Here is a 17,086-nt window from a genome sequence, read left to right on the forward strand (position 1 = left end):
ATTTAGGTTATTGGACCTTGGGCGCCTTGACCCTTTTTTCGTTAGGAGTGTTTTTTAAAGACCTTTCCAACCATATCAAATTCGAAAAAATTGGACCATCCGTTCGCGCAGAAAGAGCCATTTAGGACGAAAATGCTTTTTTAATTTATATCTCCGTTAATTAGCATTCGATTGCAAAATTTTTTACTGATGACACTGATACTCGGCAATAGTTACTGAACAAAAAAAAGAGTGAAGGGAATCGGTTCACAAACAGAGGTGGAATCGGTACCGAAAGGAAACGGCTTGCCTATTAATATATAAAGATAATAAATTGATTAATGGCAAATACTTGATTTAAAAACCAGAAAGTGCAAGAATGATTGTGTTTACTTTTCTCATAATTAAAAGTAAAAACAGCGAAGCAAAATCATCATCATAGAACAATATATGTTCACATGCAGTTGATGTTGCAGAGGAAGAAAGAGATAAAATAAATTTTAATTTTTCACTTATACTAAATCTGAAATAATTGTTACCTGTTCTTGCAATTATTTTACATACTACATACAAAGGATTATAATAAATAATAATTAAAAAAAAGCTCAAGGACAACGGGAGGGCTCAGGACCCCATGGACCCTCCCCTTGTGTACGCCACTGACGTATGTATCTGTTTCTTTACGGAACAATGTTTGGTTTTTTTTCCCGAAAACTTCGCACATGCGCTCATATGTATGCAGACTAAACGAGTATTTGAGCGATCTTTTTCATGCCACATAATCATACGGCATGGAGACTATCGGTTTTTTTCATCTTGAAAATCCGCAGACTGAAGCCAAGGTAATATTAATGTGATTGTTGGAGCCGTATTGATAGATTCCACTGGTTTAAAATAATAATAATTTTTACATTTTTAATGTTTCACCATCCTGTTTCATTCATCTACAGTCTGCTCAAATAATACATCTAATTTCATAAACTTCGGCTTTAACCGCTAATTTTGTTGACTAGTTATCATTTCACATTTTTTTTTTTTTTTTTTGAGCAACTAAAGGTAAGAGTAAATAAGTGAATAGATTCTAGGAACTTAATTCATTCATTTCATCAACAAAATGATGACAATTCAAAACTGATGTTGGTTATATCAAACGTATCGTCTGTGTCTAATTAAATAAAAAATTACAATTAATGTTTCGTTGCAAGTTGCTGTAACATTTGAGTAAATAGTTTCCTAAAATAATTAAAATTACGCAGATGTAAATTGAAATGAAATGTGCTGTGACCGTGTAAAATGTGTTTATCTATTTATCTCTAATTTCAGGCTTCGTAATTAAAACAAATTATGCCTTTAAACGAAGTGTCGTAAGTATTTGATTTAATTTATACGCATAATTTAATAGCAATTATTTGAATGACTTGGTTCAAAATATAATTTTATCTACAGCGCTGTTTTATTCTTACGCAGGGGAGTATGGAATAAAGTGCAATTCTCCGCTAAATTACTTTTCATTAAATCACTGGGGAAACCCAAACGTTCTAAGGAGTAAATTAATAATTCGCATATTTGCTCTGTTGGTGATTATTACCATTATACCTAACGAAAATACTATCATCTTTACCATTTATTTTATTATTAAAGTACATGAAACTTAATGTTAAATGCAAGCGTTTTTAAAAAAATACCTAATATAAATTAATAAGTTACATGTTTGCTTTGTTGGTGATTTACTAAAAAATCGCCCATTAAGGTATGACGAGTGAAAATTGCTTCTACATTCGAACGAAGCAATTGCCTGTGCGATGATATTTTGTTAGTTTAAATTTTATCCCTAACTCCAGTGGATGAACCTTAAACTCCAGTAGATAACGTTCATTGTGGACAACTTTTCGTTTCTTCATTACCCTGAAATGATACAGTCTTACCAGTAAAATAGTAAAGTTATCGGATCCACTTTAGCCTTGTCACAAAAAAGCCTTTTTCTGCATTTTAAACATATGTAACGTATTATCAAATTATCATAGCGTGGCACGAGTTTCATTGTTGATGACGTCATGAGAGTTACTCGATCATTGGCTATTATATATATACTACATATTGGCTATTATATATATATTATATATATATATATATATATATATATATATATATATATATATATATATATATATATATATATATATATATATATATATATATATTATATATAGAGAGAGAGAGAGAGGATACATATATAACATAATATCCTCATCTATTACCATTTATTCCGCTATTAAAGTACACGAAACTGTTACAAGCTAACGCTTATTTCAGCGTTTCGCAAAAAATAATTCTTACAAAATATACACGCAAAATAATTTCAGGTAGCAACTAGAAATGATTTGATCAAAATACAGAGCAAAACATGTTTCATTACTTTTTTTTTTGAAATTTTGTGTGTCATTTGCTTTTTTGTATAAAAGGAAATTCTGTGCGTGGTTTTGGACAGTAGAGTAGAACCTCGTTTATCCCGAACTCCGGATTATCTGAATAAAATTTGTGAGCCCTAAAAAAGTTATGTTGACATGGATAGTTTTAAAATTTGATAGTAGGAACGTAGCTATTAGTACACTATAGATTTGTTCTTTATTTTTAACTGTTATGATAAACCGTTTGCACGACCATGCTTTATTTAACCACCACAAGTACTTGATCCAGAATACAGTAATCCAGTTCTGTGTTAAGAAATGAAGTGAATAAAACTTTGGATAGTTTTTAATTCATTGTAGACAATGGGGTGGTTTCCTTCAGTCAAAAGTACTACTTTTAGTCACTGAAATGGATAGAATGAGCAAAAAAAAAAAAAAAAAAAAAACATGAGCCAGAAAATACTTTTATTTTCCCAACAGAGTTTTTAAATTAATTTTTTAAAATGTCCGATTTTTCAAACAAGGCGTGGTCTTGATGACGTCACAAATGATGCACTTTGGCGCATCTTTCTACTACGTTTCCACGTTATGATAATCAAGCAGCGAATTAAAACTGCTCTCTACGCTTGCTATCAACCATATTGTTGCCAATACACGTAAGTAAAGATGCGAATTAAATATTTTGCACTTTGAATGGCAACACTGAATGGCATATCATCATTTGTGATGACATCGGCAGAACCCGTAAACAATGAAAGCGCTCCGATTTAAGGAATTTTTTAAAAATATATCAAACGTAAACAAATTTATCAAAAAAATGGTCAGATCCTATGTTTTTAAACATGTTCTTTTAGAAAAAAAATACTTTTAAAATTTTAGAAACGATCCCATTATATCTCATTTTGTTACAAAATATGGTTTCTTGTAACAAAAGCGGTAAGTCTATTTCTTTAATGATTTGTTTTGCTTATTATCTATACTACCCCGATCGTTTATCCGCATTGCCTTTGGTTCCCGTTTGTCGGATAAACAAGGTTGTACTGCATTATGAATTAAATAATGATTAGGCACTACAGTGTAAGCTGCTTGTAACGAACTATAACTTAACGACAGCCCGGACTTAACGATAAAATTAGAAATATACTTGGTTGGTTCAATGCTTCTAAGAGCTTAACTCGCTTTTATCAGAGTTAACCTAGTAAGCAATGTTTCTGTGACAATAAAATTTCTATGGGTTTGTAGTTCAGTCATCTTATGCTTTCTTAAAAAAATAATTTCATCATTTCTAAGTCAACCGAAAGTGAATAATGTGTCATAAATCCAAAGATCAAGTGATGACGGCCCATTTTCTCAATATGTTGGAGCAGAGAATCATTTGAAAGTACATACAGGGTGCCCTAAAAGTCCTTGACACATTAAAAAATATCATGGAAAAGCAGCAAATTGTCGTATGATGCAAAGTCAATAATTACTGTACTCCCTTAACTCCTGAACTTGATTAAACTTATTAGGATTAGAAGAAACAATGGGTATGATGACATAGTTATGAACATCATAGCAGAAAATTTCAAATGATAACTGAATGAGTTTTTTTTTTAAATTTTTTTTAAACCTTCGGCTTTATTCTAATTTATTGTCATTTATTTATTTCTCAGTAACTGTTCAGTTACCTGTTTCTCTGCATCATTTATTGTCATTGTAAAGAAGAAACATTTACAGAAAATCGTGAGCTTTACGAGAGTAATGGACAAGTAAAAGTCACTCTATTTCCTGAAATTCTGAGCTCGATGAAACGTCTAAGGCTCATATGAAGAAAATGCTTAGAATCGGCGTTACAATAAAAAATATCTGGGTCGTAGTTTCTGCAATAAACTTTTAAGTACATTTCAGGAAACCTTTTCAGGCGAAATACAGGTTGTGCATATAAGTAGTTTAAGTAGTTTTGAAGCAAAATTTTGTAGCGCAATCACAGAATTTCGTTAATGTTATAATGTTATATATATATATATATATATATATATATATATTGTAACGGATTCGGTGCGACTTCCACTTTCTTGAAATGAAAACACAGTTCTTGATAAAAACACAGGAAATTTATTTACACTATGTACAGGAAAGATCGTCAACAACTGCTAAATTATTCATCAGCAATAAAGCAATTATCACACAGCACCGTAAACTCAACGTTTACACACGTATTTACTTCCAAATACGAAAACAACACAGCGAAATGCCTCGCTATAAACAGAGCTAATACAAACTCACAGTTCGAAATCTGAATCGAAACTCACTGTTTATCCATCGCTAACGGCTTAAATACACCGAAAAGAAATTTCTCAAATATTCCACACGCTTCTGTAAAGTAGTAGACCGTTATCAATGAAAAGAAAGAAAATAGGGGTCGTATAATTTAGCCGAATGAAAAAAAGGGGTTGTATATTCATTACGGGAAACTATTTACAGGTTACGTTCCTACAATAATTACTATTTACAGAATTTGTAACATTGCCCCCTTCCTAAGGACTGCACGTCCCGGGCAGTACAATCCCCAGAAAGGGTGCCAAACTTCTATCACAAGTTTACAAATATACACATTAATTAATAACTAACAGATACAGAAAACACAATAATAACAAGAAATATTACTAAACATTAAAAGCAAAAATTATCTACAACTTTTATGTTATCAACCATGGTTGTTTACGTAATACTCATGAACTATGGCCATAGTATGGGGCTAACCGATCATAATGTACAACCCTAGGTTTTGCATTAGGTGATTTTTGGATCCTCACTACGACGTCATTCAGTCGGTTAACGACTTTGTAGGGTCCATCCCAATGCGACTGCAATTTGGGTGAAAGACCTTTCCGTCGGATGGGATTCCATAACCAAACCTTGTCGCCTTCGTTGAATTCATGTCCAGTAGACCTTGTGTCGTATCGGGTCTTCATCTTCTCCGCCGCGATGTTGATTCGCTCTCGTGCGAAGTTATGAACGTCTTCCAACCGGGCCTGGAGATCCTGGATGTACTCCTCAGGCGATGAAGGCGCATCCGGAGGACGACCGAAGACGAGATCACAAGGTAGCCGAAGCTCTCGTCCGAAGAGCATCTGAGATGGGGCATATCCGGTAGTCTCGTGGACAGCACTGCGGTAGGCCAGCAGGAACAAAGGTAGCTTCTTGTCCCAATCCTGTTGATTTCTGGATACCATAAGTGAGAGATTATTCAGGATTGTGCGGTTAAATCTCTCCACCATGCCGTCCGATTGTGGGTGTAGTGGTGTTGTCCTAGTTTTCTCAATTCCGAAAATTTGACATAGGCCCTTAAACACAGCAGAGATGAAATTCCTCCCTTGATCGGAATGAATCTGCAAAGGTGTTCCGTATCTCGAGATCCAATGTTGGACTAGAGTCTCTGCTACGGTAGTAGCCTCTTGATCTGGAATGGGATATGCTTCCAGCCATTTGGTGAAGTAGTCGATGGAAACAAGAATGTATTTTTTCCCATCAGCAGTTCTTGGTAGAGGACCCAGGATGTCGATCCCAATTTGTTCGAAAGGAGCTCCAACGTTGTACAGATGTAGCTTCCCTCTGCTTCTCTTCTTCGGTCCTTTACGAGCAGCACAGGCGTCACAAGAATGGCACCACTTCTCCACGTCATCCTTCGCCTTGCTCCAGAAGAAGCGCTCCCGAACTTTATTGAGAGTTTTCAAGACACCAAAATGTCCTCCAGTCGCACTACTATGTATTTCTTTCAGAACATCTGAAATCCTGGATCGAGGAAGTAGTAACTGCCACCTAGATGTCTTGCCGTCGTCAGATTCCCATTTCCGGTGTAGCACGCCGTTCCGTAAATGGAGTGAGTTCCATAAAGCCCAGTATCTTTTTGTTGCAGGACTGAAGATGGAAACGTCCTGCCAGCTAGGGCGTCGACTGTCACTTTCCATGAACTCTAAAATTGGTTTTATGTCGGGGTCTTCAAGTTGATCTTTTCGAACTTGGTCATCACTCCATGGATCAGGTTCTGATGATGTTGGAGTCACTGTCACCTGATAGGCGGTAGGGCTAGTCGTTCCATACTGTTTCTCGATTCGGGAACAGTAGTGGCAGTTCTCAGGACAGGGTCTCCTTGATAAAGCGTCAGCATTACCGTGAGATAACCCTTTTCGATGCTTGATCTCCATGTCATATTCCTGGAGCCGCTGTATCCATCTGGCTATCTGGCCTTCTGGATTCTTGAAGTTCAAAAGCCAAGTTAACGAGGCATGATCTGTCCGAAGCAGAAATTTTCGGCCGTAGAGGTAATGATGGAAGTGTTCTACAGCTTTCACTATGGCCAGTAACTCCTTTCTGGTGACGCAGTAATTTCGCTCCGACTTTGATAAGCATTTGCTCCAGTAAGCGATGACATGTTCATTTCCGTCAATTTCTTGGGATAAAACAGCTCCGATGCCCTCGTTGCTCGCATCAGTGTCCAGGATGAAGGATTTTTCAGGCTGAGGATAGGCGAGGATAGGCGTTGATGTTAAAGCCTCCTTCAGTCGTAGAAATGCATCTTCGCATTCCTTGGACCATTCAAACTTTTGCTTGCTCTCCGTCAGCTTATGCAAAGGTCGTGCAATGTTGGAAAAACCCTTTACAAACTTCCTATAGTACGTGCAGAGCCCCAGGAAACTTCGCAGCTGATGGATGTTTTCGGGACGACTCCAACTCTTGACCGCAGATACCTTCTCTGGATCGGTTTCTACACCTTCAGAAGAGATGATGTGACCAAGGTAGTTCACTTCCCGGCGGAACAAATTACATTTGGACGGGCTTAACTTCAGATTGGCTTCCTTAAGCTTTTGCAGCACCTTCCTAAGATTTGACAGATGTTCTTCGAAACTGCGTCCCACAATGATGATATCGTCTAAATAGACCAGACAGGATTCGTAGGAAAGTCCTCTTAACACTGTCTCCATAAGACGCTCGAACGTAGCTGGTGCATTGCAGAGGCCGAAGGGCATCACTTTAAACTGCCATAAGCCTTGTCCAGTTGTAAACGCTGTCTTCTCTCGGTCATCAGGGTGTATTTCAACCTGCCAGTAGCCGCTCTTCAAGTCCAGGGTCGAAAACCACTTGTGTCCGGAAAGAGTGTCCAAGGTGTCGTCTATCCGTGGAAGAGGGTAACTGTCTTTCTTGGTGATTTCATTCAGCCGTCGGTAATCGACACAAAATCTGGTGGAGCCATCTTTCTTTCGGACCAAGGCGATGGGAGAGGCCCAAGGACTGGATGAAGGTTCGATTACATCATTCTCCTTCATCTCTTTCAGGAGGGTCTCGACCTCTTCCTTCTTGGCGAACGGTAGTCGTCTTGGATGCTGCTTAATAGGTGGGTGTTCTCCAGTGTAGATCCTATGCTGCGTTAAATTCGTACGGCCAACATCCTCCGATGTAGATGAAAACAGATGCTTAAAGTCATCCACCAATTGTTCCGCAGCAGTTCTTTGATCTTTCGATAAGGGTGCACTCCCAATTAACTTCGATGTCAAGGACTCAGAAGACACAGTTTCGGGGGAATTGATTCTTCTAATGATGCAGTTTACTGGAGTACAAGTTGCCAACACTTCCCCTTTTCGGATATTCCTTGGCCTTTCACTCACGTTGGCGACTCTCACAGGAATTACATCCTTAGAAAAGTCCACAAGCGTAGATGCTACCAGCACTCCTTTTAGGCTATTGCTTAGGTTAGGGTATTCAATGAGTCCAAATCGAAAACTATTGGTTTCTTCAATGGAGCCAGGTATTAATGATTCTGACCTTGAGGGAATCGATAAATCTGTTTGGGCTATTATTTGATGAGCGGATTTTACATCACTTTCTGCAGGGAAAACGGCTATGTCTTCTCTCATCGAGTGCAGCTCATTAGCCTTGAAGTCGAGAGTGAAGTCATATTTCTTCAAAAAGTCCAATCCGAGAATGAAGGGGTCCGTGATATTAGCGACGAATGCCGTATGATGGTAGGTGGCATTCCCAAACACTATTTCCAAGTCCACTTTACCGTCAATCTCGATTTTGTCACCTGTCACAGTCTGGAGACTTACGCGTGGCGATGTCCACAGCAGTTTCAATCCAAATTCACGAGCCACATCTGTCCTAATGATTGTCACATTGGCTCCAGTGTCAACAATCAGTCTGCAGGGGTTCCCATTTACATGTGCGTAAATGAAAAGTCCATCACTGCCACTACTAGAAGAGGAAATCTGCAGAGCTTTAGTGGTGGTGATTTCCTTCCCTCGCGTAGCTTGGCGAGCCGGACAACTCCTTCGCAGGTGTCCTTCACTACCGCATTTCCAGCACTTCTGCTCTTGTTTCTTTTGGGCTGTTATGCTGCTCAAATGTCTTGTCAAGTCACCGAGTTGTCTCTCAAGTTCAGCGAGGTGGGACGACCTGGAATCAGACTCATCAGCTTCCTGAGTCCGGATTAGATGGCGATCCACACGGGTTGCTTCTTGGGCGGCCTCGTATCTCATCGCATACACAACGGCAGAATTCAGGTCTTTGACATCCGCCATCCGTAGAGCTTTCTGGATTTCCGGATCTCGAACCCCGTCGATGTAGTAGTTGAGTGCCAGGTTGTCTCGAACATCCGCAGGGCAGTCGTAAAAAGCAAGATGAGACAGTCTCTCGATGTCCGCTGCAAGCTCTTGCAGGGTTTCCCCAGTTTTCTGGAAACGGGACTTCAACTGGAGTCGGCTGAAATCTTTCTGGCACTTCTCACCGAAGCGAAGCTCCAACGCAGATGTGAGGGCGGCGAAATCCAGGCGCTGGCCGTCCGGAAGGGTCTGGAGAATGTCCGCTGCGTCACCTCTCAGGGATGCTGCAAGATGGCAGGCCTTGGTAGCAGAGTCCCATCCGTTCGCTTCCGCCACTATCATGAATTGGGTCTTGTACACCTGCCACGAACTTTTCCCATCAAATGTGGCCAGTTTAATGGACGGTCGAGCAACAGATGTGGGAGCGCAAAACTGTACAGAGCTGCTTTCCGCGGTCGCCAATCTCCTTTCCATGTCTTTAATTTTCTCATCCACATGATTCTCAACTGTTGCGATACGGTTTTCTACTGTTTCAAATTTTTCATCAAAAGCATCAACTCGATGCTCTATCTCATTAAATTTATTTTCCATCACAGTCTTTACCGAAGTAAGGTCGTTTTTAATTTCCTCTTGGTTAGAAGCTAAATCCTTTTTCAGCACCATTAAATCACTTTTCCATTGTTCTTGATTAGCCGCCATATCATTTTTTAATTGTTCTTGATTAGCCGCCATATCACTCTTCACAGAGTTGATTGCATCAAGCAGTTGTTTTAATTGTTCATCCATTGCGCGAGTAATCACCATAAAAATAAAGTCCAAATTTAAAAAGTCTTTATGAAAAAATGTCCAAAGTCACACTTACTGCAAGAAAGTCCTGAAGTAGCCCCACGTTGGGCGCCAATTGTAACGGATTCGGTGCGACTTCCACTTTCTTGAAATGAAAACACAGTTCTTGATAAAAACACAGGAAATTTATTTACACTATGTACAGGAAAGATCGTCAACAACTGCTAAATTATTCATCAGCAATAAAGCAATTATCACACAGCACCGTAAACTCAACGTTTACACACGTATTTACTTCCAAATACGAAAACAACACAGCGAAATGCCTCGCTATAAACAGAGCTAATACAAACTCACAGTTCGAAATCTGAATCGAAACTCACTGTTTATCCATCGCTAACGGCTTAAATACACCGAAAAGAAATTTCTCAAATATTCCACGCGCTTCTGTAAAGTAGTAGACCGTTATCAATGAAAAGAAAGAAAATAGGGGTCGTATAATTTAGCCGAATGAAAAAAAGGGGTTGTATATTCATTACGGGAAACTATTTACAGGTTACGTTCCTACAATAATTACTATTTACAGAATTTGTAACAATATATATATATATATATATATATATATATATATATATATATATATATATATATATATATATATATATATATATATATATATATATATATATATAACGTTAATGTTATAAAAAAAATTTTTTGAAAGTTCGAAATTTCATTTTGATAAAACGTTGCCCCTATAGCGCCATTTGTACCACAGAAATATTTATCCAAATAAAAAAAATATTTAGGTATCCAGCAGGAGGCCAAAGGTTTTGTAATTTTCTTCAAAAAATTGATTTTTGTTCTCTCTTTCTCTCTCTCTCTCTCTCTCTCTCTATATATATATATATATATATATATATATATATATATATATATGTGTGTGTGTGTGTGTGTATTAAACTGTAAGGTTAATTTTAAGAAGTTATTACGCTGAAAAATATAAACAATTAAGTCGATAAGTAGAGTTAAATGGAAATTTTTACTCTCTAGCAATTTTTAAGTCTCCCACATAGTACTCAAAACATGGATTCAATTTTAAGTTATTATTTTATTTTAAACCTATTAATTTTTTATTACTCATTTGCAAATGTTGAAAATGTATTCGCTAATAATTTTTGAACTTGCTATTTTATTCAAATGTATATGTAATTTTTTAAAAGATAAATAAAGAAAAATCATTTTTTTGAAGAAAATTATAAATTTCAGATCCCGTTCTGGATGTCTATATACTTTTTAATTTGGATAAATATTTTTTGTGGTATATGTGGGGCTATAGGGGCAACGTTTTATTAACATAAAATTTCGAACTTCCAAAAAAAGAAAAAAAAAATTCGATTCGACCTAGTACACAGTGCCGGTTCACACTTTCAGGCGCAAGTCAGCACGGGCTGCCGTTGTTCAAATTACAGGCGTCCCTCGTATAACACGATACTTCTACAACACGGTTTCGATATTACACGGTACTAAATTTGCGATTATTATAACACGGTTTCGATATTACACAGTACAAATTTAATTCATAACTACACGGTTTAGACGCCACATGAATTTTAAAAGAAGGAATTTAATTTTTGTTTAATATTCTGTTAAACAATGTATGATAACAACTGTAATAAGTTTTTTGCTTTGTTTTTATGAATTTTTTACAAAAAATTGTCTGTCTCCAGCTCAAAAGTTTGGTTTCTCCGTATAACACTAATTTTTTAATTTTAAATACATACTTGATTTTTCTCATCAGTGTTCTAAGAGTAAAAAGGTGAATATTATTTTGTTCCCAATACATTGTAAGAAAATAATATTAGGATTAAACATAAGCTAAATTTGGCAAACGATATTTAAAAAATGTAGACGAAACAAAATCTTTACTCTAATAATAAAACTGAAATTCTGTCTCTCTGGATGTCTGTGTCTCTGGATCGTTATGTCTGTTACGCGCATAGCGTCTAGACCGTTCGGCCAATTTTCAGGACATTTAACACAGAATTAGTTCGTAGCCTAGAGTTGAGCACCTCTAAGCAATTTTTCGAAAATTCCATTTTGTTCTTTTTATATTCCAATTTTAGGAACACTTGTCCTAGCAAAATTATCATAAGATGGACGAGTAAATTACCAAGTTATCATAACATGGAACCGTAACACATGGGAGAAAATGAACGTAGCAAATTGGCGAGAAATTTATCATCCATTATTTAAATATACAGGCGAATCAAATGATCATTTAACTTTTTACTACGTGCAAAGCCGTGCGGGTACCACTAGTGTGAAATAAATAGAATAGTTCTATTTATTTTATTTTAAATTTTGTTGTTGTTACTCAGACGAACTTTATTGCTACAGAAAAGCTCAGATTTTTTTTTCTTGTAGAATGAGTTTTGTTTTTAGTACAGAAAGAAAAGCGGATGAAGTTTTTCCTTGTTGTGCATAACAGTTTTAATTTGAGGTATGTAAAATAATTAAGTGTTATCGTTTATAACAACTCTTATTTTTAAAACAGTTGGTCTTTGTATGATCTGGTTGCCAGTTTTCGTTTGTATGTTCTATTGAGCCAAAATTTCAGCTATTATAAAATTTGCACCTTATGACTAGGTTTCGATGCAACACGGTGCACATTCTTTGATTTACATTATTTCAAGGTCTCGTATAACACGGTTTTGATATAACACGGAGCATGGTTTCGATATAACACGGTACACATTGACATGATTTATGATATGTACATGATTAATTAGGTTAAAAAATGAGTAAAAAAAACATTTACAAAAAAGTCTCGTATAACACGGTTTCGATGCTACACGGAACGAATTAACCGTGTTATACGAGGGATACCTGTACATGAAACTTTATTTTCAATTGTTTTGACCCAAAGGGGAAAATATAAGAGGGAACCCGTTTTTAACGAGCTCTGGGTTATAACGAACAATTATAGCGGTCCCTTTGTTATCGTTGTAACCGAGTTCACCTACATTACTGAATACTAATGCATTATTGTTAATAAGCAAAATTGTACTGTTTGTCTGAAAAATGCCTAATTAATCGTTTTTGACTTCAATTTATCTGTAGATGAATTGTTAATTCAGTTATTTATGAACTGGTTTAAAAAAAAATCATTTACATAAAGTTCATTAAATGAACATCGGTAAAAGCAGAAAGCAGAACGCATTCAAACTGCAGTGAAAGAACTGAGGCTAAAAACTTTTTTCCTCCAATCTGGAAAAAAAAAAAAAAAAAAAATCACGTGCTTCAAAGTTTCTCGGAACAATTTGTGTATTGATTTGTTTAAAAGGGAAATGTTTTCTCTGTTTTTTCCTTTCAAATTGTATTCTGATCATTTTCTTTTTTGTGATTAAGAACACAAACTTTTTTTCCCTTAAACTTTTTTATTGAATTTGTTACAAAAATACCGATAGTTTTGAAGTCACGAAAAATGAACTTATTTCCAAACGAATTTTAGCAAAAACTCTAGACATTTAAAAAAATTGTTTAATTGTTTGCAAATACAGACGTGTGCATACATACTTTTTTGTACATACATGCATTACTATTCGAAATGTTTTATACATGTATTTATTTATTTATTCAAAATAATGACGTTTTCTGCTTTGTAGTCTTTTCAAGTATAATCATTTACATTAGCATAATCAATCAACATCAATCATTCATCACTATGTTTGTTTATTGTCATTGTATTTAGCATTCTGAATATTACAAAGTATGATACATAATGTTTTTACTAGATACTAGTGGTACCCGCACGGCTTTGCCCGTAGTAGAAAATTAAGAGGTCTTTTGGTTCGCCTGTATATATTTACAAATTATGTATGGTGAATTTCTCGCCAATTGGCTTGCCCATGTTACGGTTCCACGTTATGATAACTTGGTAATTATCTCGTCCATCTTATGATAATTTTGCTCGGGAAAATGTTCTTAAAATTAGAATAAAAAAAGAACAAAATCGAATTTTTGAAAAATCGATTCGAGGGGCACACCCCCAAGGGTTCGCGTTTACGCGCTATAGCGTATTTTTTACGCAAATTCGCGGGAAAGGGACGCAAATTCCGCGAAAATTCGGGTCCTAGGGACCCAGAACACCCAAAAGATAAAAACCAGAAAAAAAATTGTGGAAAATGCTGAAGATCTATCTAGTGAATGCTTTTAAGCTTCAATGACCAGGAGAATCAACAGAAAAGGATTAAAATGACCCTATCTCTTTATCAGCTATTCAAACACACCCCTACTGTTGACCAGTCAATGGAATTTTAGTGATAAGACTGGAGCTTACAGTGACCTCCTGGGCAGAGCTCCAGGAGCAAAATATTGCAAGTTCATAAATAGCCCATTGTACTGTATTCTAAGAATAAGTTCTCCCTCAACTTTTATCTTGGGGAAATTCCTGAAAACAACAATAAAGATCAAAAGAGTGGTTTCAATGCAATCTTCAGGATTGATACAGGACAACTGAGTAGTAAAAGCTTATCTATTTTGCATTCACCTAACCAGAATTACTTTTGAAAATTATTATCTTGCATCCTCAATAAAAGGATGGGTGAAAAAAAAAATAGCGAACTTTTATCCGATCGCGCAAAACACAAAGTTCTGAACTTAACATTTTTCTTGTTAAATTACTTATGAATATGAATTTTATACAAAAGCACTTTAACCTTGTTCATTTTCTAGTAATTCACCTATTTCTGAGGGGCTATTTTTATTTGGACTTGCAAAAGTTACGTATTAATCGATCGCGCCATTTTGAAAATGGTGAAATTTTAAAAGTAGCACCAAAGCCAACACAGATATTTTAAAAGAGTCAAAATGAAGTCAAATTTTCTAATTTAAGATTGCAAATGAGCAATTTTCATACTCATGTGAGAAAATGTTTCGTTTTTGCGATCGCGATTTTTGCGTTGGGTTAATTCGCTTGCGATTTTTTTCTATTTTTATGAAATTGCCATTGATAATTGATGCAGGGGGGGGGGGGGCTGTTTGCTTTTTTTCACCTAGAAAAATGTTCATGAAAGCAAAGGTTAAGGCGGTGCTTTCTGCTTGATCAATCAAAGGCATTTATTTTTTATTTCATGGTAAAATCCAACTTTAAAGTAAATTTTGAGTTTACCTAGCATTGTAACTGACTAAATAGTTTCTCAAATAACTAAATCTTGCAAGTGTATTATTTGAACATATGATAATCACAGAAAAAAAGGGCAAAATTAACCAATTTAGTTTATTTCATACCTTTTTCAAATAACTATGTGGATAGTTTCTTTTCCCTAAGTATAAATAGTTGTATATTATTCAATTATGTGCTAAGATTTTCTGTTTAAAATTTAAGGGACTCATTTTTTCCGCCAAAGGACCCAAATCTATTTCATTAATGGGTCCTTGGGACCCAAGTTACGGATAGTTGAGCGCGAACACTAAACTAACTTTGTGCCAAATTTCATGAAAAACGGCAGAACGGTCTAGACGCTATGACATCCAGACACACAGAGATCCAGATATCCAGACAGACTTTCAGCTTTACTATTAGTAAAGATTAAGAATAATGAAAAGTACTTAGATTTTTGTGCTTTATTTTAATGCTCTGTTGCTTCCTAAAGTTTCCAAGACATTTTTTAAATGACATTTGTAGCTTAATTACTCTTTTAAATATGAATTGTTTTTTATTTTAAAATGTTACTTAACATAATGTGAATGTTACCCGAGCCCGCTTAATGGAATAGCCAATTTGCCACGAAAAATTATTCCAATAAGCGGCATATTCTATTATCCGGGAAACTTAAAAGCACATTAACAAATACAAATACAAATACAAATGTGACGACCAGCAACAGACTCTGGGCCCAGCAAGGCTGGTCCTTGTCAATTAATTAGTCCCCAATGAAGATCAATGGCCCTCTTAAAGCTATCCACTCCCTTGCTCATTACCGCCTCTTCCGGTAAGCTATTCCAAGTGCCCACAACCCTGCTAAAGTAGTAGTTTTTCCTGATTTCCAAGTTAGCCTGAGATTTAAATAGCTTAAAACAATGACCCCTTGTTCTGCTTTTCCCGCAAAAATTTAATCCATTAACATCTTTCATTTTGATAAATTTAAATAACTGAATCATGTCCCCTCTGACTCTCCTTTGCTCCAGGCTGTACATGTTAAGCCTATTAAGTCTGGTATCATAATCTAAATCTGAGAGTCCCCTTACTAATTTAGTTACCCTTCTTTGAACCCTTTCCAATACAAAAATATCTTTCTTCAGATAAGGCGACCAAAACTGAACAGCATACTCCAAATGAGGTCTTACTAAACTCCTATATAAAGGCAGAAGAACTTTCTTAGATTTGTTTGAAATAGATCTATTGATGAACCCAAGCATTTTGTTGGCTTTGCTACTAGCAATACTGCACTGTTGACTAAACTTGAAGTCCTGATTTATAAAGACACCCAGATCCATAACATTTTCTGCCTGATTTATGACTGAACCCTGTAAACGATATCTCATACGCTTATTTCCATGACCTAAGTGTAGCACTTGACATTTCTCTACATTAACTGCCATACCCCATTTATCTGCCCACTTAGTAATATGATCTAAATCCTCTTGCAGCTGTTTTACTTGTTCTTCATTTTCGACAATCCCCATAACTTTTACATCGTCAGCAAAACAATTCATGCTTCCAGAAATATTTTCATTGATGTCATTCATAAATATAATAAACAAAAGAGGCCCTAAAACTGATCCCTGAGGAACCCCACTTAAAACATCACTCCAATTAGAATGATTTCCTCTCACAACTACTCTTTGCAGTAGTTCGTTGTTGATTTCGTACATTGAAAGTTTATAACATCAAGCGGGATATTCCTTTAACGGATATTCCAACAAAATGAATCGACTGTAACAAACTTTTATTAGCTTCACCTGTAAATATGTGTCTATGCATATATCTACCTTTATGTACGTTACGGAATCTTGCAACTCGATTTTCATATACTTCCTGTGTTTGGATTTTTTTGAAATTTGGTATGTGAACTCAGACCTGGTGAAAATGCAATAGTCCATAACCAAATTAATTACTTAACCATTAATTAATAGTTTGTTCCAATTTAGGGCAACGTTTTCGCGTATATGCTCGAAAATTAGGGAGAAAAGGCTCGCACATATTACCATTTATATCGATAGAAAGCTCTGAAGTTTTTGCATAAGTGGTATTTTTCGAATTTTCTAAGGTAATTCGAATGTTAATTATGAGTTTTAAGTTAATTAAAACTTAAAATGTAGGTGAGC

General features: G+C 35.9%; 1 protein-coding gene across 1 annotated transcript in view; it reads left to right on the plus strand.

Annotated features, from left to right (window-relative positions):
• Window positions 1–17,086, plus strand: part of LOC129230442 (protein O-mannosyl-transferase Tmtc3-like) — a 108,084-nt gene that overhangs the window by 9,472 nt on the left and 81,526 nt on the right. The gene's annotated exons all lie outside the window — the stretch shown is intronic.

This window comes from Uloborus diversus, chromosome 9 (genome assembly GCF_026930045.1).
Source record: "Uloborus diversus isolate 005 chromosome 9, Udiv.v.3.1, whole genome shotgun sequence".
NCBI lineage: Eukaryota > Metazoa > Arthropoda > Arachnida > Araneae > Uloboridae > Uloborus > Uloborus diversus.